This window comes from Bombina bombina, chromosome 1, assembly GCF_027579735.1.
Source record: "Bombina bombina isolate aBomBom1 chromosome 1, aBomBom1.pri, whole genome shotgun sequence".
NCBI classification, from domain to species: domain Eukaryota; kingdom Metazoa; phylum Chordata; class Amphibia; order Anura; family Bombinatoridae; genus Bombina; species Bombina bombina.
In genome coordinates this window covers 163,029,659-163,054,100 of record NC_069499.1, presented here as the reverse complement: position 1 = coordinate 163,054,100, position 24,442 = coordinate 163,029,659, and the positions used below count along the sequence as shown (strand labels likewise).

Below are 24,442 nucleotides of genomic sequence, written 5' to 3'. Positions count from 1 at the left end.
TCCACCACCTACATGCAGTTATTAACCCCTAATCTGCCGCCCTTAACATCCCGCCACCTACATACAGTTATTAACCCCTAATCTGCCAACCCGATATCGCCGCCACCTACATACAGTTATTAACCCCAATCTGCTGCCCCTAACATCGCCGCCACCTACATTACAGTTATTAACCCCTAATCTGCCACCCCCAATGTTGCCGCCACTATACTAAAGTTATTAACCCCTAAACCTTACCCTAACGTAACCCTAAGCCTAAGTCTAACCCTAACGTAACCCCAACACCCCCTAACTTAAATATAATTAAAATAAATCTAAATAAGCCTTACAATTATTAACTAACGGCTAGATTTAGAGTTTTGTCGCTAACGACCCGCGTAGCTAACGCTGGCTTTCTTCTGGCCGCTCCTTTAAAATAACTCTGGTATTGAGAGTCCATATAATGTCAGCGTTAGGCTCCAAAAAAGGAGCGTAGAGCATATTTAACGCAAATGCAACTCTCGATACCAGAGTTGCTTACGGACGCGGCCAGCCTCAAAAACGTGCTCGTGCACGATTCCCCCATAGGAAACAATGGGGCTGTTTGAGCTGAAAAAAAACCTAACACCTGCAAAAAAAGCCGCGTTCAGCTCCTAACGCAGCCCCATTGTTTGCTATGGGGAAACACTTCCTACGTCTGCACCTAACACCCTAACATGTACCCCGAGTCTAAACACCCCCTAACCTTACACTTATTAACCCCTAATCTGCCGCCCCCGCTATCGCTGACCCCTGCATATTATTTTTAACCTCTAATCTGCCGCTCCGTAAACCGCCCCTACTTACATTATCCTTATGTACCCCTAATCTGCTGCTGCCCCTAACACCGCCGACCCCTATATTATATTTATTAACCCCTAATCTGCCCCCCACAACGTCGCCTCCCCCTGCCTACACTTATTAACCCCTAATCTGCCGAGCGGACCGCACCACTATCATAATAAAGTTATTAACCCCTAATCCGCCTCACTAACCCTATAATAAATAGTATTAACCCCTAATCTGCCCTCCCTAACATCGCCGACACCTAACTTCAAACATTAACCCCTAATCTGCCGAATGGAGCTCACCGCTATTCTAATAAATGTATTAACCCCTAAAGCTAAGTCTAACCCTAACACTAACACCCCCCTAACTTAAATATAATTTAAATCTAACGAAATTAATTAACTCTTATTAAATAAATTCTTCCTATTTAAAGCTAAATACTTACCTGTAAAATAAATCCTAATATAGCTACAATATAAATTATAATTATATTATAGCTATTTTAGGATTAATATTTATTTTACAGGTAACTTTGTATTTATTTTAACCAGGTACAATAGCTATTAAATAGTTAAGAACTATTTAATAGCTAAAATAGTTAAAATAATTACAAAATTACCTGTAAAATAAATCCTAACCTAAGTTACAATTAAACCTAACACTATACTATCATTAAATTAATTAAATAAAATACCTACAATTACCTACAATTAAACCTAACACTACACTATCAATACATTAATTAAATACAATACCTACAAATAACTACAATGAAATAAACTAACTAAAGTACAAAAAATAAAAAAGAACTAAGTTACAAAAAATAAAAAAATATTTACAAACATAAGAAAAATATTACAACAATTTTAAACTAATTACACCTACTCTAAGCCCCCTAATAAAATAACAAAGACCCCCAAAATAAAAAATGCCCTACCCTATTCTAAATTACTAAAGTTCAAAGCTCTTTTACCTTACCAGCCCTGAACAGGGCCCTTTGCGGGGCATGCCCCAAGAAGATCAGCTCTTTTGCCTGTAAAAAAAAACATACAATACCCCCCCCCCAACATTACAACCCACCACCCACATACCCCTAATCTAACCCAAACCCCCCTTAAATAAACCTAACACTAAGCCCCTGAAGATCATCCTACCTTGTCTTCACCATACCAGGTTCACCGATCGGTCCTGGCTCCAAAATCTTCATCCAACCCAAGCGGGGGCTGGCGATCCATCATCCGGTGGCTGAAGAGGTCCAGAAGAGGCTCCAAAGTCTTCATCCTATCCGGGAAGAAGAGTAGATCCGGACCGGCAACCATCATCTTCCAAGCGGCATCTTCTATCTTCATCCGATGAGGACCAGCTCCATCCTGAAGACCTCCACCGCGGACCCATCTTCATCCGGCGACATCCAACTGAAGAATGACGGTTCCTTCAAGGGACGTCATCCAAGATGGCGTCCCTCGAATTCCAATTGGCTGATAGGATTCTATCAGCCAATCGGAATTAAGGTAGGAATATTCTGATTGGCTGATGGAATCAGCCAATCAGAATCAAGATCAATCCGATTGGCTGATCCAATCAGCCAATCAGATTGAGCTCGCATTCTATTGGCTGATCGGAACAGCCAATAGAATGCGAGCTCAATCTGATTGGCTATCTTAGGTTTTTTTTTACAGGTAAGTATGTATTTAGTTTTAAATAGGAATTATTTAGGTAATAATTGTAAGTTTTATTTAGATTTATTTTAATTATATTTAAATTAGGGGGTGTTAGATTAGGGGTTAATAACTGTAAAGTAGGTGGCAGCGATGTTCAGGGCGGCAGATTAGGAGTTAATAAGTGTATTTAGGTGGCAGCAATGTTAGGGGCAGCAGATTAGGGGTTAATAACTGTAATGTAGGTTGCGGCGATGTCGGGAGCGGCAGATTAGGGGTTAATAGTTTTATGTAGGTGGAGGCGATGTTAAGGGCGGCAGATTAGGGGTTAATAACATTATGTAGGTGGCGGCAGTGTCGGGGGCGGCAGATTAGGGGTTAATAACTGTAATGTTGGTTCCGGTGATGTCGGGGGCGCAGATTAGGGGTGTTTAGACGTGGTATTTATGTTAGGGTGTTAGGTTTAAACATAAATTTTTCTTTCCCCATAGACATCAATGGGGTTGCGTTACGGAGCTTTTATTTCCGCGATTGCAGGTGTTAGGCTTTTTTTTTGCTGGCTCCCTCCATTGATGTCTATGGGGAAATTGTGCACAAGCACGTCAAAGCAGCGCTTGAATTTGGGTGAAGCATGGAGCTCAACGCCACCATATCGCCCGCGCAAGCCTGCTTTTTGCAAACCTGTAATAGCAGCGCTATGAAAGGTGAGCAATGAAAATAACGTACACGAAATTAGCGAGCAGCCATAACGCCATAACTTGTAATCTATCCGATTGTTATTTCATATTTATCACAGTTATATTATTTCTTATGGTTGTGGGGGAGAACAGGGAAAGTTATTTAGTGAGTAAAAAAACATACTGATGTTTATCACAATGGCCACTTTAATGTTTATAATATGCACACATACACAATAAACAAATTTACACAAACATACACATTCACACACATACATACTATACATACACACAAACATATACACACACACTACACAACATACACTACACACATACAAACATACACATTCACACACACACATACATACTATACATACACACAAACATATACACACACACTACACAAAATACACTACACGCATACAAACATACACATTCACACACATACATACTATACATACACACAAAGAAACACACACTACACAATATACACATTTACACACATACATACTATACATACAGACAAAGATATACACACACTACACAATATACACTACACACACACATACATACATACACATTCACACACATACATACTATACATACAGACAAAGATATACACACACTACACAATATACACATTTACACACATACATACTATACATACAGACAAAGATATACACACACTACACAATATACACTACACACATACATACAAACATACACATTCACACACATACATACTATACATACACACAAACATATACACACACACTGCACAAAATACACTACACACATACATACAAACATACACATTCACACACATACATACTATACATACAGACAAAGATATACACACACTACACAATATACACTACACACATACATACTATATATACAGACAAAGATATACACACACTACACAATATACACTACACACATACATACAAACATACACATTCACACACATACATACTATACATACACACAAAGAAACACACACTACACAATATACACATTTACACACATACATACTATACATACAGACAAACATATACACACACACTACACAAAATACACTACACACATAAATACAAACTTACACATTCTCACACATACATACTACACATACAGTATACACATATACACATTCACACACATATAGATACTACACATACATACGCAAACATACACATTCAGATTATTTATTATATGATTACCACTAACTAAACCAGATTACACCTGAGATCTCCCATATTCTTAAACTAAACTGGATAAAAAATAAAACTAAAAAATGATATATACTGTATGTATATATATATATATATATATATATATATATATATATTACACACACTCAAGCTGCTATAACACAGCTAAGACAGCTCTTAGGGCAGAAACAACAGGTATACATTTTGTGCAGTATGCAGATGCTTATGGTTCCCTTTACATTTACATTTAGGAAAATTAATTGCAGTAAAGTCCATTATTATAATTTTTGTAATATTTGATTGTTTATTGACTGAATGAATGACCAGCTCTTTTTGCTTACAGTGATTTCTATATTCACACAAACATATAAATGCACTCTATTGCAATGATCCTGCCTAAGGCCTAGATTTGAAGTTTGGCGGTAGCCGTGAAAACCAGCGTTAGAGGCTCCTAACGCTGGTTTTAGGCTACCGCCGGTATTTGGAGTCACTCAAAAAAGGGTCTAACGCTCACTTTTCAGCCGCGACTTTTCCATACCGCAGATCCCCTTACGTCATTTGCGTATCCTATCTTTTCAATGGGATCTTTCTAACTCCGGTATTTAGAGTCGTGTCTGAAGTGAGCGTTAGAAATCTAACGACAAAACTCCAGCCGCAGAAAAAAGTCAGTAGTTAAGAGCTTTCTGGGCTAACGCCGGTTCATAAAGCTCTTAACTACTGTAATCTAAAGTACACTAACACCCATAAAATACCTATGTACCCCTAAACCGAGGCCCCCCCACATCACCGCCACTCGATACAAATTTTTTAACCCCTAATCTGCCGACCGCCACCTACGTTATCCTTATGTACCCCTAATCTGCTGCCCCTAACACCGCCGACCCCTATATTATATTTATTAACCCCTAACCTGCCCCCCACAACGTCGCAGCCAGCTACCTACAATAATTAACCCCTAATCTGCCGACCGCAAAGAGCCGCCACCTACATTATAGCTATGTACCCCTAATCTGCTGCCCCTAACACCGCCGACCCCTATATTATATTTATTAACCCCTAATCTGCCCCCCTCAACGTCGCCTCCACCTGCCTACACTTATTAACCCCTAATCTGCCGAGCGGACCTGAGCGCTACTATAATAAAGTTATTAACCCCTAATCCGCCTCACTAACCCTATAATAAATAGTATTAACCCCTAATCTGCCCTCCCTAACATCGCCAACACCTAACTTCAATTATTAACCCCTAATCTGCCGACTGGAGCTCACCGCTATTCTAATAAATGTATTAACCCCTAAAGCTAAGTCTAACCCTAACACTAACACCCCCCTAAATTAAATATAATTTTAATCTAACGAAATTAATTAACTCTTATTAAATAAATTATTCCTATTTAAAGCTAAATGCTTACCTGTAAAATAAACCCTAATATAGCTACAATATAAATTATAATTATATTATAGCTATTTTAGGATTAATATTTATTTTACAGGTAACTTTGTAATTATTTTAACCAGGTACAATAGCTATTAAATAGTTAAGAACTATTTAATAGCTAAAATAGTTAAAATAATTACAAATTTACCTGTAAAATAAATCCTAACCTAAGTTACAATTAAACCTAACACTACACTATCAATAAATTAATTAAATAAAATACCTATAATTATCTACAATTAAACCTAACACTACACTATCAATAAATAAATTAAATACAATTCCTACAAATAAATACAATGAAATAAACTAACTAAAGTACAAAAAATAAAAAAAAATTACAAACATTAGAAATATATTACAACAATTTTAAACTAATTACACCTACTCTAAGCCCCCTAATAAAATAACAAAGCCCCCCAAAATAAAAAAATGCCCTACCCTATTCTAAATTACTAAAGTTCAAAGCTCTTTTACCTTACCAACCCTGAACAGGGCCCTTTGCGGGGCATGCCCCAAGAAGTTCAGCTCTTTTGCCTGTAAAAAAAAACATACAATACCCCCCCCCCCAACATTACAACCCACCACCCACATACCCCTAATCTAACCCAAACCCCCCTTAAATAAACCTAACACTAAGCCCCTGAAGATCTCCCTACCTTGAGTCGTCTTCACCCAGCCGAGCCAAATTCTTCATCCAAGCGGAGCAAGAAGAGGTCCTCCATCCGGTAGAAGTCTTCATCCAAGCGGGGCAGAAGAGGTCTTCCATCCAATTGAAGTCTTCATCCAAGAGGCATCTTCTATCGTCATCCATCCGGAGTGGAGCGGCAGCATCCTTAAGACCTCCGACGCGGAACATCCATCCTGGCCAACGAATGACGGTTCCTTTAAATGACGTCATCCAAGATGGCGTCCCTCGAATTCCGATTGGCTGATAGGATTCTATCAGCCAATCGAAATTAAGGTAGGAATATTCTGATTGGCTGATGGAATCAGCCAATCAGAATCAAGTTCAATCCGATTGGCTGATCCAATCAGCCAATCAGATTGAGCTTGCATTCTATTGGCTGTTCCGATCAGAATAGATCTGCCAATCGGAATTCGAGGGACGCCATCTTGGATGACATCATTTAAAGGAACCGTCATTCGTCGTTCAGTCGTCGGCCAGGATGGATGTTCCGCGTCGGAGGTCTTCAGGATGCTGCCGCTCCGCTCCGGATGGGTGATGATAGAAGATGCCTCTTGGATGAAGACTTCAATCGGATGGAAGACCTCTTCTGCCCCGCTTGGATGAAGACATCTACCGGATGGAGGACCTCTTCTTGCTCCGCTTGGATGAAGAATTTGGCTCGGCTGGGTGAAGACGACTCAAGGTAGGGAGATCTTCAGGGGCTTAGTGTTAGGTTTATTTAAGGGGAGTTTGGGTTAGATTAGGGGTATGTGGGTAGTGGGTTGTAATGTTGGGGGGGGTATTGTATGTTTTTTTTTACAGGCAAAAGAGCTGAACTTCTTGGGGCATGCCCCGCAAAGGGCCCTGTTCAGGGCTGGTAAGGTAAAAGAGCTTTGAACTTTAGTAATTTAGAATAGGGTAGGGCATTTTTTTTATTTTGGGGGCTTTGTTATTTTATTAGGGGGCTTAGAGTAGGTGTAATTAGTTTAAAATTGTTGTAATATATTTCTAATGTTTGTAAATATTTTTTTATTTTTTGTAACTTAGTTCTTTTTTATTTTTTGTACTTTAGTTAGTTTATTTCATTGTATTTATTTGTAGGAATTGTATTTAATTAATTTATTGATAGTGTAGTGTTAGGTTTAATTGTAGATAATTATAGGTATTTTATTTAATTAATTTATTGATAGTGTAGTGTTAGGTTTAATTGTAACTTAGGTTAGGATTTATTTTACAGGTAAATTTATAATTATTTTAACTATTTTAGCTATTAAATAGTTCTTAACTATTTAATAGCTATTGTACCTGGTTAAAATAAATACAAAGTTACCTGTAAAATAAATATTAATCCTAAAATAGCTATAATATATTTATAATTTATATTGTAGCTATATTAGGATTTATTTTACAGGCAAGTATTTATCTTTAAATAGGAATAATTTATTTAATAGGAGTTAATTAATTTCGATAGATTAAAATTATATTTAATTTAGGGGGGTGTTAGTGTTAGGGTTAGACTTAGCTTTAGGGGTTAATACATTTATTAGAATAGCGGTGAGCTCCATTCGGCAGATTAGGGGTTAATAATTGAAGTTAGGTGTCGGCGATGTTAGGGAGGGAAGATTAGGGGTTAATACTATTTATTATAGGGTTAGTGAGGCGGATTAGGGGTTAATAACTTTATTATAGTAGCGCTCAGGTCCGGTCGGCAGATTAGGGGTTAATAAGTGTAGGCAGGTGGAGGCGACGTTGTGGGGGGCAGATTAGGGGTTAATAAATATAATATAGGGGTCGGCGGTGTTAGGGGCAGCAGATTAGGGGTACATAGGGATAATGTAAGTAGCGGCGGTTTACGGAGCGGCAGATTAGGGGTTAAAAATAATATACAGGGGTCAGCGATAGCGGGGGCGGCAGAATAGGGGTTAATAAGTGTAAGGTTAGGGGGTGTTTAGACTCGGGGTACATTTATTAACCCCTAATCTGCCGCCCCCAACATCGCCGCCACTATATTAAAGTTATTAACCCCTAATTCTAAGTCTAACCCTAACCCTAACACCCCCTAACTTAAATATAATTTAAATAAATCTAAATAAAATAACTATCATTAACTAAATTATTCCTATTTAAAACTAAATACTTACCTATAAAATAAACCCTAAGCTAGCTACAATATAACTAATAGTTACATTGTAGCTAGCTTAGGATTTATTTTTATTTTACAGGCAACTTTGTATTTATTTTAACTAGGTACAATAGTTATTAAATAATTATTAACTATTTAATAACTACCTAGTTAAAATAAATACAAATTTACCTGTAAAATGAAACCTAACCTATGTTACAATTACACCTAACACTATGTTACAATTCCCTAAATTAACTACAATTAAATACAATTAAATACAATTATCTAAAGTACGGAAAAAACCCCACTAAATTACAGAAAATAATAAAATAATTACAAGATTTTTAGACTAATTACACCTAATCTAATCCCCCTAATAAAAAAAAGCCCCCCAAAAATAATAAAAAGCCCTACCCTATACTAAATTACAAATAGCCTTAATCAGCTCTTTTACCTGTAAAAAAAAGTACAATACCCAACCCAACATTAAAACTCACCACCCACACACCCAACCTTACTCTAAAACCCACCCAATCCCCCCATAATAAAACCTAACACTAACCCCTTGAAGATCACCCTACCTTGAGAAGTCTTCACCCAACTGGGCCGAAGTCCTCAACGAAGCCGGGCGAAGTGGTTCTCCAGATGGGCAGAAGTCTTCATCCAAGCCGGCCAGAAGAGGTCCTCCAGATGGGCAGAAGTCTTCATCTAGGCGGCAGAAAAACTCCTATTGGCTGATGCAATCAGCCAATAGGATTGAACTTCAATCCTATTGGCTGATTGGAACAGCCAATAGAATGCGACCTCAATCCTATTGGCTGTTCCAATCAGCCAATAGGATTGAAGTTCAATCCTATTGGCTGATTGCATCAGCCAATAGGATTTTTTCTACCTTAATTCCGATTATCTGATAGAATTCTATCAGCCAATCGGAATTGAAGGGACTCCATATTGGATGACGTAATTTAAAGGAACCTTCATTCAGTCGTTGGATGAAGAACGAAGAGGATGCTCCGTGTCGGATGTCTTGAAGATGGACCCGCTCCGCGCCGGATGGATGAAGATAGAAGATGTCGCCTGGATGAAGACTTCTGCCCGTCTGGAGGACCTCTTCTGGCCAGCTTGGATGAAGAGTTCTTGGGTGGGTTTTAGAGTAGGGTTTGGTGTGTGGGTGGTGGGTTTTAATGTTGGGGGGTATTGTACTTTTTTTTTACTGGTAAAAGAGCTAATTACTTTGGGGCAATGCCCCGCAAAAGGCCCTTTTAAGGGCTATTTGTAATTTAGTATAGGGTAGGGCTTTTTATTATTTTGGGGGGCTTTTTTATTTATTAGGGGGATTAGATTAGGTGTAATTAGTTTAAAAAACTTGTAATTTTATTATTTTCGGTAATTTAGTGGGGGGGTTTCGTACTTTAGATAATTGTATTTAATTGTAGTTAATTTAGGGAATTAATTTAATTATAGTGTAGTGTTAGGTGTAATTGTAACTTAGGTTAGGTTTTATTTTACAGGTAAATTTGTCTTTATTTTAACTAGGTAGTTATTAAATAGTTAATAACTATTTAATAACTATTGTACCTAGTTAAAATAAATACAAAGTTGCCTGTAAAATAAAAATAAACCCTAAGCTAGATAAAATGTAACTATTAGTTATACTGTAGCTACCTTAGGATTTATTTTATAGGTAAGTATTTAGTTTTAAATAGGAATAATTTAGTTAATGATAGTTATTTTATTTAGATTTATTTAAATTATATTTAAATTAGGGGGGTGTTAGGGTTAGGGTTAGACTTAGAATTAGGGGTTAATAACTTTAATATAGTGGCGGCAACGTTGGGGGAGGTAGATTATGGGTTAAAAAGTGTAGGTAGGTTGCGGCGACATTGGGGGTGGCAGATTAGGGGTTAATAAATATAATGTAGGTATCAGCGATGTTGGGGGCAGCAGATTAGGGGTTAATACACATAATGTAGGTGGCGGCGGTGTCCAGTGCGGAAGATTAGGGATTAATAATATAATGCAGGTGTCAGCGATGTCGGGGGCGGCAGATTAGGGGTTAAAGGGACATAATACTCATATGCTAAATCACTTGAAACTGATGCAGTATAACTGTAAAAAGCTGACAGGAAAATATCACCTGAGCATCTCTATGTAAAAAAGGAAGATATTGCACCTCACAATCTCCTCAGCTCAGCAGAGTAAGTTCTGTGTAAAAAGTTATACTCAGCTGCTTCCAGTTGCAGGTAAAAATAAAAAAAAATAAAAAAATGAACATCAGCCAATCAGCATCAGCAGTGCTGAGGTCATGAACTCTTACTGTGATCTCATGAGATTTGACTTAACTCTCATGAGATTTCATAGTAAGCTTCCTTTACCTGATTGGTGAAATAATATGAGAGTGCACGATGCTCATCCCTTCAGATGTCCCAGGACAGACACACTAAAATGCTGCTTCAAAAATCCTTTACAATGGGAGGTGGCTACTGAGGAACTTTTGAGGTAAAATATCTTTCTTTTTTACATAGAGATGTTCAGGAGATATTTTCTAGTCAGCTTTTTACAGCTATGCTACATCAGTTTCAAGTGTTTAACCCCTTAATGACCGAGGACGTACGCCATACGTCCTCAGAAAAAATGCAGTTAACGCCTGAGGACGTATGGCGTACGTCCTCGGTTTGGAAAGCAGCTGGAAGCGATCCTCATCGCTTCCAGCTGCTTTCCGGTTATTGCAGGATGCCTCAATATCGAGGCATCCTGCAATAACAATTTGTACCCCTCCGGTGCAGAGAGAGCCACTCTGTGGCCCTCTCTACACCGGACATCGATGGCCGCAATCGTTGGTGGGTGGGAGCTGCAGTGGGAGGCGGGTGGGCGGCCATCGATGGCTTCAGAGACACAGAGGGGGGCGGGATCGGGGGCGGGAGAGTCAGGGGCGTGCACAGACACGCGCGCGTGCACGGGGGATCGGCGGGCGGGCGCGTGCACGGGAGGGAGCGGGTGGGAACCGCTTACACTACAGAAATAATCCTGTAATAAGTGGGAGGAAGAGGGGGAATAAATGCCCCCAAAAAGTAATCTAAGGGATCTGGGAGGGGGTGGGGGTAGGGGTTGGTTGTGGGGAAGCTACACTACAGAAAAATGTAAAAAAAAAAAAAAAAAAAAGAGAAAAAAATATTGTTAACTGGGTACTGGAAGACAGCTGCCAGTACCCAAGATGGCCCCCAATAAGGCAGGGGGGGGGTTAGAGAGCTGTTTTGGGGGAGATCAGGGAGTTTGGGGGCTAAGGGGGATCTTACAAAGTAGCATAGATGTATTTTTTCTAATTTTTTTAAAAAACTTTTATTTTAGTACTGGCAGACTTTCTGCCAGTACTTAAGATGGCGGGGACAATTGTGGGGTGGGGGTCTGATGTGTCAGGTGGGAGGCTGATCTCTACACTAAAGCTAAAATTAACCCTGCAAGCTCCCTACAAACTACCTAATTAACCCCTTGACTGCTAGCCATAATACATGTGTGATGCGCAGCAGCACTTAGCGGCCTTCTAATTACCAAAAAGCAACGCCAAAGTCATATGTGTCTGCTATTTCTGAACAAAGGGGATCCCAGAGAAGCATTTACAACTATTTGTGCCATAATTGCACATGCTGTTTGTAAATAATTTCAGTGAGAAACCTAAAATTGTGAAAAATTTAGCGTTTTTTTTTAATTTGATTGCATTTGGCGGTGAAATGGTGGCATGAAATATACCAAAATGGGCCTAGATAAATACTTGGGGTTGTCTACTACACTACACTGAAGCTAAAATTAACCCTAGAAGCTCCCTACATGCTCCCTAATTAACCCCTTCACTGCTGGGCATAATACACGTGTGGTGCGCAGTCGCATTTAGCAGCCTTCTAATTAGTAAAAAGCAAAACCAAAGCCATATATGTCTGCTATTTATGAACAAAGGGGATCCCAGAGAAGCATTTACAACCATGTATGCTATAATTGCATACGTTTTTTGTAAATAATTTCAGTGAGAAACCTAAAGTTTGTGAAAAAAATTGTGAAAAAGTGAACAATTTTTTTTATTTGATCGCATTTGGCGGTGAAATGGTGGCATGAAATATACCAAAATGGGCCTAGATCAATACTTTGGGATGTCTTCTAAAAAAAATATATATACATGTCAATGGATATTTAGGGATTCCTGAAAGATATCAGTGTTCTAATGTAACTAGCGCTAATTTTGAAAAAAAGTGGTTTGGAAATAGCAAAGTGCTACTTGTATTTATGGCCCTATAACTTGCAAAAAAGCAAAGAACATGTAAACATTGGGTATTTCTAAACTCAGGACAAAATTTAGAAACTATTTAGCATGGTTTTTGTTCGGTGGTTGTAGATGTATAACAGATTTTGGGGGTCAAAGTTAGAAAAAGTGTGTTTTTTTCCATTTTTTCCTCATATTTTATAAAAAATGTTATAGTAAATTATAAGATATGATGAAAATAATGGTATATTTTGAAAGTCCATTTAATGGCGAGAAAAACGGTATATAATATGTGTGGGTACATTAAATGAGTAAGGGGAAAATTACAGCTAAACACAAACACCGCAGAAATGTAAAAATAGCCTTGGTCCCAAACGGACAGAAAATGGAAAAGTGCTGTGGTCATTAAGGGGTTAAACATTTGGGAATTATGGCCCTTTAATAAGTGTAATATTAGGGGTGTTTAGACTCGGGGTTCATGTTAGGGCGTTAGGTGTAGACATAAAATGTATTTCCCCATAGGAATCAATGGGGCTGCGTTAGGAGCTTTACACTGCTTTTTTGCAGGTGTTAGGGTTTTTTTCAGCTGGCTCTCCCCCATTAATTCCTATGGGGAAATTGTGCACAAGCACGTTTTGCCAGCTCACCGCTACCGTAAGCAGCGCTGGTATTGAGGTGAGATGTGGAGAAAAATGTTGCTCTCCGCTCACTTTTCTGCGGCTAACGCCGGGTTTGTAAAAACCCATAATACCAGCATTGTCTGTAGGTGAGCGGTGAGGGAAAACTGCTCGTTAGCACCGCACAGCATTACCGACAAAACTCGTAATCTAGCCAAAAGGAAATGGTCATCTTCTATGTTGCTATTGATTTTTAATAGACATAGAATAAATAAAATAAAACTGCTTGTCACACAGTCACAGACTTGTATTTATCTATAAGACTACTGCTTCCCTAGTTCAGCAGATAAAAGGCTTTAGGCTAATATAATATTTTAAAATGATTAATCAGTCCATTTCTAAACTCTTGTCACTATCAATAACAAAATAATTTAATTGACTTGGGGACATTAAAGGGACACTGAACCCATTTTTTTTTCTTTTGTGATTCAGATAAAGCAGCAATTTTAAGCAACTTTCTAATTTACTCCTATTATCAATTTTTCTTCGTTCTCTTGCTATCTTTATTTGAAAAAGAAGGCATCTAAGCTATTTTTTGTTCAGAACCTGGACAGCACTTGTTTATTGGTGGGTGAATGTATCCACCAATCAGCAAGAACAACCCAGGTTGTTCACCAAAAATGGGCCGGCATCTAAACTTACATTCTTGCATTTCAAATAAAGATACCAAGAGAATGAAGAAAATTTGATAATAGGAGTAAATTAGAAAGTTGCTTAAAATTGCACGCTCTATATGAACCATGAAAGAAAAAATGTGGGTTCAGTGTCCCTTTAAAGGGACAGTCGCATGCAATTGTAAACAACTTTACAATTTACATCCATTAACAAAATGTTCAGTCTCTTTATATGTACACTTTTTATGTCACTAGCTTCTACTGAGCATGTGTAAGAACTGACATCATATACGTATATGCACCCTTTTGTGATTGGCTGATGGCTGTCACAAGATAGAAGGGGAGTTGAAATAGACATAACTTTAAAACTTGTCAGAAATAAAGCTTAATAGTTGGAGTTTAGACTCAGTACTATTACATTGTGTTGTTGTCGTGCATTTGTTGGTTACTATGCAATTATTTTTTGGGGGGGAGTGGGGGTGGCCCTGTGTCATATATCATATACCTTTTAACCCTTATACATTTTTTTGAATATATATAATTTTATATAGTGTGTGTATATATATATATAAAAATGTGTAACACTTTTTTTTTTCCATGTACTTATGTTGTGCTTAGTGCGACTGTTTTTTCACCCCTTACACTTTATGCTAGCTTTTCAATCGTGCTAACCCAATGAGCGCAAATTTTGTTTGCGCTTGAGTGCACCCATTACTTTGAACTTGTAATAAGTACACAAGATAGCACACCATTTGTAATCTAGCCTATATTGTTTTACACAAATATACAAACAATAATTGAAGGAAAATAAATATTAGCATTTCCTTATGTTGTAGTTTATCTGGTTTAGTTAAGATTGCAAAACACATAAAGGGAGTAAGACGACAAACCGCTTTTAATTTAGCAGAGAAATAAGAATATGAAATAATCAGCCACGCCTTCCTAACATTCAGATCTGATGTCTTTTTTTATATCAGTGCGATGAAAAGTTCTATCCACACAAACCCGCTGACATGAGGACACAATGTCTGTACCTGTGTGTCATTATCACAATGCTACCCTCGACTAAAGAATTTATCCTCAGAAAAACCGATGGTAAAGACCAACAAGGTCGCTATGGTTAAAGATAAAGCTGCTTATTTTTTACACTATCGGGAGACTTACTTGGACTGGCCTGTGGGATAGATCAATGGCAAAATGCCTGCAAATTTATAGGTAGATAGTGACATGCCCCACTAAAATAAAAACAAAAAGTGTTGTTTTTTTAGTACAGTATCAACCATTTCACAAAAAATAGTAAAATACAGGTGGCCCTCGGTTTACAACGGTTCAATTTACACCGTTTCAGAATAACAACCTTTTTTCCCAGTCATGTGACTGCTATTGAAAAGCATTGAGAAGCAGTGCATTTATTAAAATAGCCAGTAGGTGGAGCTGTCCGCTTGTGTTGCAGCAAAGCCAAGCAAGCTGAAATTAATCAGTTTAATCAGACCTGAGCTATCAAGCAGATTTCAAAGGAACAAGATCTTCCTGTCTATAAATCAGTCCAGATTGGAATGCATAGAAAGAACTGTTTGCGGAAAAATGCAAGTGAAGTCTGTGTTGTGCGATTATTTTATTAGGTTTATAATGCTGTTTAGCAAATGTTTTTGTTCATTTAACTTAGTTTAATTATATATTCTGTGTTGTGTGATTATTTCATTAGGTTTATAATGCTGTTTAGCATTTAAAGTCTTCATTTCAAAGCTTTAAAAATAATGTATTAGGTGTTACTTATGCCAATTTTGAGAGGGGCCTGGAACCTAACTCCCTCACTTCCCATTGACTTACATTATAAACTGGGTTTCAATTTACAACAGTTTCGATTTACAACCATTCCTTCTGGAACCTAACCCCGGCGTAAACTGAGGGCTACCTGTATTTAAAAATGACCACTTTTAGAAGCAATAAACATATTGGAATGTAGTTTTTTGTTGTTGTTGTTGTCTTTTAATAACCATGAATACCAATTAATATCACATAATTATCAAACTCCCATCACTCTTTAATTTTATGTATTTTTTTTTTTTTTTTTTTTAAAAAGCAGTCCATTGTAATCATACTGAATAGTTTAAGGTCATTATTTAGTGTGTTTCCTGTTGATTTGATTTCAAAAGCTGAAAAAAAATGTATCTTCACAATAGTTGAGTGCAAAGACAATGGGCCCCATTACATGTGTGGCGTCGCCCACAAAAGCCGACGCCCCTGGTTTTGACACGTTTTTGGTATCCTATATACAGCGCCACATATAAATGCGGCACGTATATTTCACCCGTCGCCCGCAATTTTTACTCCCATAAGCTAACATGGGGCCGCATTGCAAATCGGTATCCAATATTCAGTGCAATGACTTACGTGGAGAAAATGGAGAAATGTTACTCAATTTTCACCTCGCCACACAAAGGCAGCCGCAGCAAGCCTTGTGCTGAGTATGGGAGCACCGTAACTCCCAAAACTGTCTGCAAAAATAAGTTACCACCTAACACATGCACAATATCTATCTACCTGTCAACCCCAATCCCCCACCGCAATAACTAATAAAGTGTATTAACCCCTATATTCGCCATCAAACCCACAAAGAAACTAAAAATAAAGTATTAATCCCTAAATCTGCCAACCCCAACATCGCAAACTACCTAATAAAACTATTAACCCCATATCTGCCATTAACCCACAACGCAATAAACCTATTAAATCTATTTAAACTGCCAAAGCCCACAACGCAAACTACCTATTAAAACTATTAACCCTTAAACCGCCATCCCCCACAATGCAAATAAATAATTAAATTACTAAGCCCCCTAACCTAACACCCCCTAAATGAACCCAAATTACATAAATTACGAAATACTAAAGTTACTAACTATTAAAATAAAAAAAAACCTAACATTACTTTAAAAATAAAAAAAAATAAGTTAAAATTAATCTAAAATTATGGAAAATAAAAAAAATCTAATAATACAGAATATAATAAACAAATGATCAAGAATTAAAAAATTAAACCTAATCCCTATGAAAAAAAAAGCCCCCCCCCAATAAAAACACCCCATAATCTATGGCTTTTTGTAGGGCATTGCCCTAAGTTAAACAGCTCTTTTACATTAAAAATTCACAGGGCATTTGTTTGGGCATTGCCCTTAAAAGGGCATTTAGCTATTTTGCTGCCCTTAAACGGGCATTTAGCTCTTTTAGGAATTGCCCACCCTAATCTAAATTAAAAAAAAACTTAAAAATATAAAAAAAAACTAAGTCTAAACCACAGATTGATACTCACCCTTCCTGAAGCCCGGCGGAGAAGGTCCTGTTCCATGCGGTGTAGTCTTCTTCCAGTCGGCAACCTCTTCTTTCTTCTTCCAGGAACAATCCAGCACGGAGCGGAGGGCAGAGCTGAAGACCGGTGACCTTGGAACTGAAGACCGGCGACCCTGGAGCTGAAGACCAGTGACCGCGGAGCCATGGAGCGTGGAGGATCCTCTTTGTACGATCGCAGCCGTACACAGAATAGTGAATTCAAGGTAAGCGATTAAAGATGGCATCCCTTGAATTCCTATTGGCTGATTTGATTCTTCAAATTTAAATCAGCCAATAGGATGAGAGCTACTGAAATCCTATTGGCTATTCAAATCAGCCAATAGGATGAGAGCTACTGAAATTCTATTGACTGATTTGAATAGCCGATTTTGAAGAATCAAATCAGCCAATAGGAATTCAAGGGTAGCCATCGTTAATCGCATACTTTGAATTCACTATTCAGTGTACGGCGGCGATCGTACGAAGAGGATCCTCCACGGTCGCCGGTCTTCAGTTCCAGGGTCACTGGTCTTCAGCTCCACCCTCCGCTCCGCGCCGGTATGTTCCTGGAAAAAGAAAGAAGAGGTCGCCGCTTGGAAGAAGACTTCACCGAATGGGACAGGACCTTCTCCGTCGGACTTCATTAACGGTGAGTATCAACCTGGGGGTTAGACTTAGGTTTGTTTTTTAAAAAATATTTTATTTTTTTTATTTAGATTAAGGTGGGCAATTCCTAAAAGAGCTAAATGCCCTTTTAAGGTCAATGCCCAAACAAATGCCCTTTTCAGGGCAACGGGTAGTTTAGGTTTTTTAGTGTTAGGTGTTTTATTTGGGGAGGTTTGGTGGATGGGGGGGGTTTACTGTTAGGGGGGACTTTGTGAATTTTGAATGTAAAAGAGCTGTCTAACTTAGGGCAATGCCCTACAAAAAAGCCCTTTTAAGGGCTATTGGTAGTTTAGCATTAGATTAGGGGGTGTTTTTATTTTTGGGGGGCTTTTTTATTTTTATAGGGATTAGGTTTAATTTTTTTAAATCTTGGTCATTTTTATTATTTTCTGTAATATTAGATTTTTTTATTTTCCATAATTTTAGATTAATTTTAATTTTTTTATTTTTTATTTTTAAATTAATGTTAGTTTTTTTTATTTTAATAGTAACTTTAGTATTTTTTAATTTAGGTAATTTGGGTTCATTTAGGGGTGTTAGGTTAGAGGGCTTAGTAATTTAATTATTTATTTGCGTTGTGGGGGATGATTTAGGGGTTAATAGTTTTGAAAGGTAGTTTGCGTTGTGGGCTTTGGCAGTTTAGGGTTTAATAGATTTAATAGGTTTATTGCGTTGTGGGTTAAAGGTGGATTAGGGGTTAATACTTTAACAGGTTTATTGCGGTGTGGATTAATAGCGGATTAGGGGTTAATACTTTAATAGGTTTATTGCGGTGTGAGTTTGATGGCAGATATAGGGGTTAATAGTTTAATTAGGCATATTGCATTGTGGGGGGGTTGTCGGTTTAGGGGTTAATACTTTCATTAGTTCCGATGTGGGTTTGATGGCGGATATAGGGGTTTTACGTGTCAGGCTTATTTTTGGGAGGTGTGTTAGACTTTTATGGGAGATTTGAAATTGATTTTATTTTTCTTAAGCGCCGGCAGTTTCTAAAGTGCCGTAAGTCAGTAGCGGCTCCAGAAATGTGTATTTACGCTCATTTCTGGACATCGTTAGTTTATCAGACTTACGGCACTTTATGAACTGCTGGCGGGGTTTATCGGATACCCCGATGTGCAAGGTAAAATTATGGGCGGCGTAGGTTGCAGCGCTTGCGCTGAAGCCTGTGCAATAAATGTAATCTCGCCCAATGTATAAAGCCGCAAACAAGCAAAAGAGAGTTTTAAAGAGGACTGTTTAATTAGGAAAATCCAAATACAATAAAAATCTGCTGAAAAGTGTTGTCTGATAGAATTCCACTGTTGGATGCTCCCATACAATCTATGAGGGAGATACCATGTCACTAATACACCAGAAAAACTTGTGATGAGAGGATTATTGCAGGAATTTTAAAATAATTGGGACTCTGAATATGAAAAAGCAAGAAGTTGTGCACTGCACTTTGCAAGGAAATTTTGATTGAGATGCTGGCCACTGATTTAAAGGGACAGTCAACACCAGAATTTTTGTTGTTTTAAAAGATAGATAATCCCTTAATTACCAATTCCCCAGTTTTGCATAACCAACACAGTTATAATTATACACGTTTTACCTCTGTAATTACCTTGTACCTAAGCCTCAGCAGACTGCCCCCTCATTTCAGTGCTTTTAACAGACTTACATTTTAGCCAATCAGAGCTGTCTCCATGGTAAAGTCACAAGCAAGAGCTCAATGTTATCTATATGAAACACGTGAACTAATGCCCTCTAGTGGTGAAAAACTATCAAAATGCATTTAGATTAGAGGTGGCCTTCAATTAGCATATGAACCTCCTAGGTTTAGCTTTCAACTAAGAATACCAAGAGAACAAAGCAAAATTGGTGATAAAAGTAAATTGGAAAGTTGTTTAAAATTACATGACCTATTTGAAACATGAGAGTTTTTTTTGGACTTGGCTATCCCTTTAAGGCTTACATAAAAAAGGAAATTGATGATTTGTCTGTGTAAACAATGTGAGAAAATATTATTCAGACCTTACTCAAAAAGGTAACATTTGACACAGTCAGATTTGTCATATGAACAATATAGACTTTTAATACTCTGTTACTGGGTTGGTACTCTTTATAGCTACAGAAACAAGTTTTCTAGTAGATGAAGGAATTGTACTCTGCCTGCAAATAAAGTGACTCATTCGTGGCTCTGGAAATCTTGCTAAATCTCCATATAATGTATAATTGTTAAAGCCAAGTAAATTGGGTTGGGCTCATTTTCTGGTAATTTTATTTTAAAACACGTATTTATTGAGCATCGTTTTTACTAAACCTGAATTATCAGGTAGAACTAGCATTTATCAGCTGCACTAATTACTGTTGGTTATGCAATCATAAATGTTTTGCACAATGCGTAGGCTTTTCTGTTTTTATTACAAAAGATCAAAAAGTCCTTATGCTGCAAACTGTAATCTTAGTATGTTTGGACATAATTAACCCTAAGGTATCCTGCAGAATGATATATTTTTAAAAAAAAATAAATAAAAAAAAAAAAATATATATATATATATATATATATATATATATATATATATAGGATAATTCCACAGTAAATCATATTCATCAACATGTTGTGCTCCAGTTCCATATGCAGGCAGATGCCTGGAGCTCAGGAACTCCAGCTCTCAGCTGTAACTTTACATTAGAGACTGTTGGAGCTTCCTGCAGCTTGGACGTATATGTACGTCATGCGGTACAATAGGCAAAGTATTATATATATATATATATGTGTGTGTGTATGTGTATATATATATATATATATATATGTATATGTTTGTGTATATACGTATATATATATATATATATATATATATATATATATATAATATTGGGCTATAATTTGTTGAATTAGGATACCTAGGTAAGCCCAGGAGCTGCTGATCACAATGATTACAATAAGTTTCAAGGAATATGCAAAATAATGTTATATAATGATATATGATATATATTATGCAATTATAAAATTGACTCTAATGTAATTTTAAATGTTGTCCCTAGTGCTATTAGCTGATTCTGGTTATGTACAGTAACACTTTAGGCTGTTCCTTTCCTCAGCAGAGTGTCCTGAAGCATTCATTGGAGTGCCCTGTTTAAATCCAATGAGTAGCCAGTGCCAGCATGATGGTGACTGCAACTATAATGAGAAGTGCTGCTACAGCGATTGCACTAAGTTATGCCTGAGAGTTTCAGAAGGTAGGTGCCATATTTGTAAGACTTACTCCAAATGTTCCCCCAATCTAACACATCGCTAGACTGTTACAGCAAAGAAAAAATAATATCATTGTGGTTTTTATTGGTATAAACCAGCAAGCAGAGAATTTAGCTTAGGCTCACTAGCAATTCAAAGAAACTGAGTGAGACATAATTATCCATTTCCTGTTAACTTATAGTTAATTCAATAAAAAGTGTATGAAAATGTAAAGTTCGGTAATATAATATTTTAGCAGATACTAAGCAATTACAGGCAAATGAAAGACAGTAGAAAGTGGAGTAGGCAATCTCCTATAGCAGCGATGGCAAACCTTTGGCACACGTACCAGAGCTGGCATCACGGGTGCTGTTCCCTAAGACTCTGGCCTGACGGAATGCTGAGGAGTGCATGGAAGGATGAGGAAATGTATTTATTTATTTCTTCCAGCTCCTGCTTTCCTTGCACCCAGGCCAAGGACCGAGCACCACCTCATCTCCCTGAGCCCGAATCTCTATTCCTGACACTTGTAGGTTGCCAGCTAAACTACACTTTAATGGCAAAAACATAGGTCTGTGTAGGTTGGACAGAGTATATTATGAAACAGGGCAACTATAACACCTCCAGGAGTGTAAGAACTGTGTATTATCTCTTTAACAGGGCACATATGCAGATCCTTTTTGTTACAATTAATGGGCCAGATTACAAGTGGTGCTCTATTTAGGCTTTCCCTTGCGTGCAAACAAACACCGCCAGAAGTAAACTTTTAACACAGGCGGGTTAGTGTGGTTAGTATAAGTTGAAAGTATTATTATTATTATTATTATTTATTTGTATAGTGTTGTAAAATTCCGTAATGATGTAAAATGTTTGCGTGCAAGCGAAAGCAGACGCGTGCTAACTTTTCAGGTGGGCAGTTTGGGCTCTCAGGCTCAAAAAGGTTCGCCATCACGGTCCTATAGCTGCTTCCTGTAATTCCTAACTTTTTCTTGGTGGGGTTATTCACTTGAGGCTTTAATCAATCAGGCCTCAAGGTCCAGTTGTACATTTACATGCACTTCCTATAATTTTAAAAACTGAAATAAGGAGCATTAACTGACTACATGACAAAAATATTCTTCCATATCATCTTATTTCTATCAACTATTTATGGTCACATGATTTAGCAGCTTTTCCAAACCTTGGGCTATCAAACAGAATGGCAAAAGATGCTGTCTGCCATTGAGTTGCTTATATTAATAACTTATAATAATAAGAAATTGATATTTATTCCATATGGTATTTGGCATGATTAAACAACACAAACAATACAACTGTTAGTCCTGACACAACAGCTGTAGTAAATATAATCAAACTGACACAAAAAAGAAACAATATATCTATTTTTGTGCACTTTGTTATGTTTTCTTAATAAAATAAACTTGAAATTGTATAAAAATAAATCTGCTATAGGCTGTAACAAAATAAGTCACATACATATAAATATCCACTCATCAGGACCTCTCAATGCAGTATAATTGCATAATTAACATGTGCATAATAAAAAGACAATGATTTAACACCTACTCTGAATTTTAAATAAGCAATAGATTTTTTTCTGACAAATTCATTTTTTTCTCCCTTGTATCATGTGACAGACATTAGCCAATCACAGACTAGTATACTCATACCATGTGAGCTTGTGCACATTGCTCAGTAGGATTTTGTTCCCCAGAAAGTGTGCAAAATTTAATAATGGAAGTAAATTAGAAAGTTTCTTAAAACTGCAAGTTCTGTCTGAGTCATAAAAGTTATATCTATAATATGTTAGATCTTTATTATTGCACTATTGCCTGTATATAACTGTGGGCTTAACCCATGTGAATGGAATAAACACATAGTTAAATTCAGCTCAAGAGTAGCAACGCACTACTGGGAACTAGCTGAAATAAGTTAATTTGAAAATAGAAGTGAACTTAAACGTGGCTTAAAATGTTTGTGGTGCATGCAATTTAAAATGTATTGCTCCAAAAAAACACAACTGAATGATTTTTTTTACATCCTGTGATATATAGGTGAGTTAGATTACACTATAAGAAAGTCAGTTATAATCAAATATTAATGTGCTATGTCTTCTTTTTCAGGGTCTCAGCCATATCGCTTTTATAGTCCTAAGGATCCGATATTTTATCGTCGCTAGTACCAACACACCCTCAAGCAATGCCAATCGCATCAGATTACCATGTGTATGAACTTTCCTTAATTGTGTCAAACCATTTGTAAAAAAAAATAATAATAATAATAAAGAAAACAGTGTAATGGACAATGGCTTTTTGTGTGACTCTATAATTTATTATGTGCCACATAGGAAAAACAGAATTACTATTATTTATTTATAAAATGCCAACATATGATATAGAGCTTTCACATTAAGAGCATAATTACTGGGTAATATACTCAAAATAATAAAGGACTAGAGGGCCCTGCCCACGAGTTACTGTCTGATGTTCACCTTTGCACAATGTAACCTATTGGACAGATGGGATAATGAGCTTACATGTTCAAGGAAGGAGAACAGTTGGGAGATAAAAGTAAGGGATCTATGGCTACTAACCAAATAAACATGTTTATGTAAGTTGTATGCAAAGGTGAGTCTTTAAAGAACTTTAAAAAAATCATACCTATCGAAATTCTTATTGTCAAATGGGACCAAGAGAAGAAGAGGTTTAGTTAGGACAGGCAACTAATCATAGAAACCTGTTTATTTAGGTTGTGTGCACAGGTCAGTCTTTAAAGAACATTTTAAAATATCATACGTATCAACAGAAGGAGGGGTGGAGTCAGGGAAGTTCGGCTTGTTCAAGGTCGTCCAAGTGTGTATTTAATGTCAAAGTGCAGAGTTGAGGATATCCCATGGGTAGCAGGACAGTCTGGAGGGAGTCGAAGTTCTTTGGTAGGGTTGGATGTTTTTGGTGAAACATGGAGATTAATAGTGGAATGTAAATAGCAGGAGTGACGTTAGGTCAGAGCTCCCAAACCAAACTCATCCCACAAATGTGTGATGGCTGTGAGAACTGAACACTGAAAGCCTGAAGTGAGTGTTACAAAGTGAGGCAAATAA

General features: G+C 37.3%; 1 long non-coding RNA gene across 1 annotated transcript in view; it reads left to right on the top strand.

Annotated features, from left to right (window-relative positions):
* LOC128644990 (uncharacterized) overlaps positions 1-23,576 on the top strand; it is a 115,170-nt gene extending 91,594 nt beyond the window's left edge. The window contains exons 2-3 of the long non-coding RNA XR_008400064.1: positions 21,213-21,347; positions 23,466-23,576. This is a non-coding gene — a long non-coding RNA (uncharacterized LOC128644990). The remainder of the gene's footprint in view (positions 1-21,212; positions 21,348-23,465) is intronic.
* The last annotated feature ends 866 nt before the right edge of the window (positions 23,577-24,442 follow it).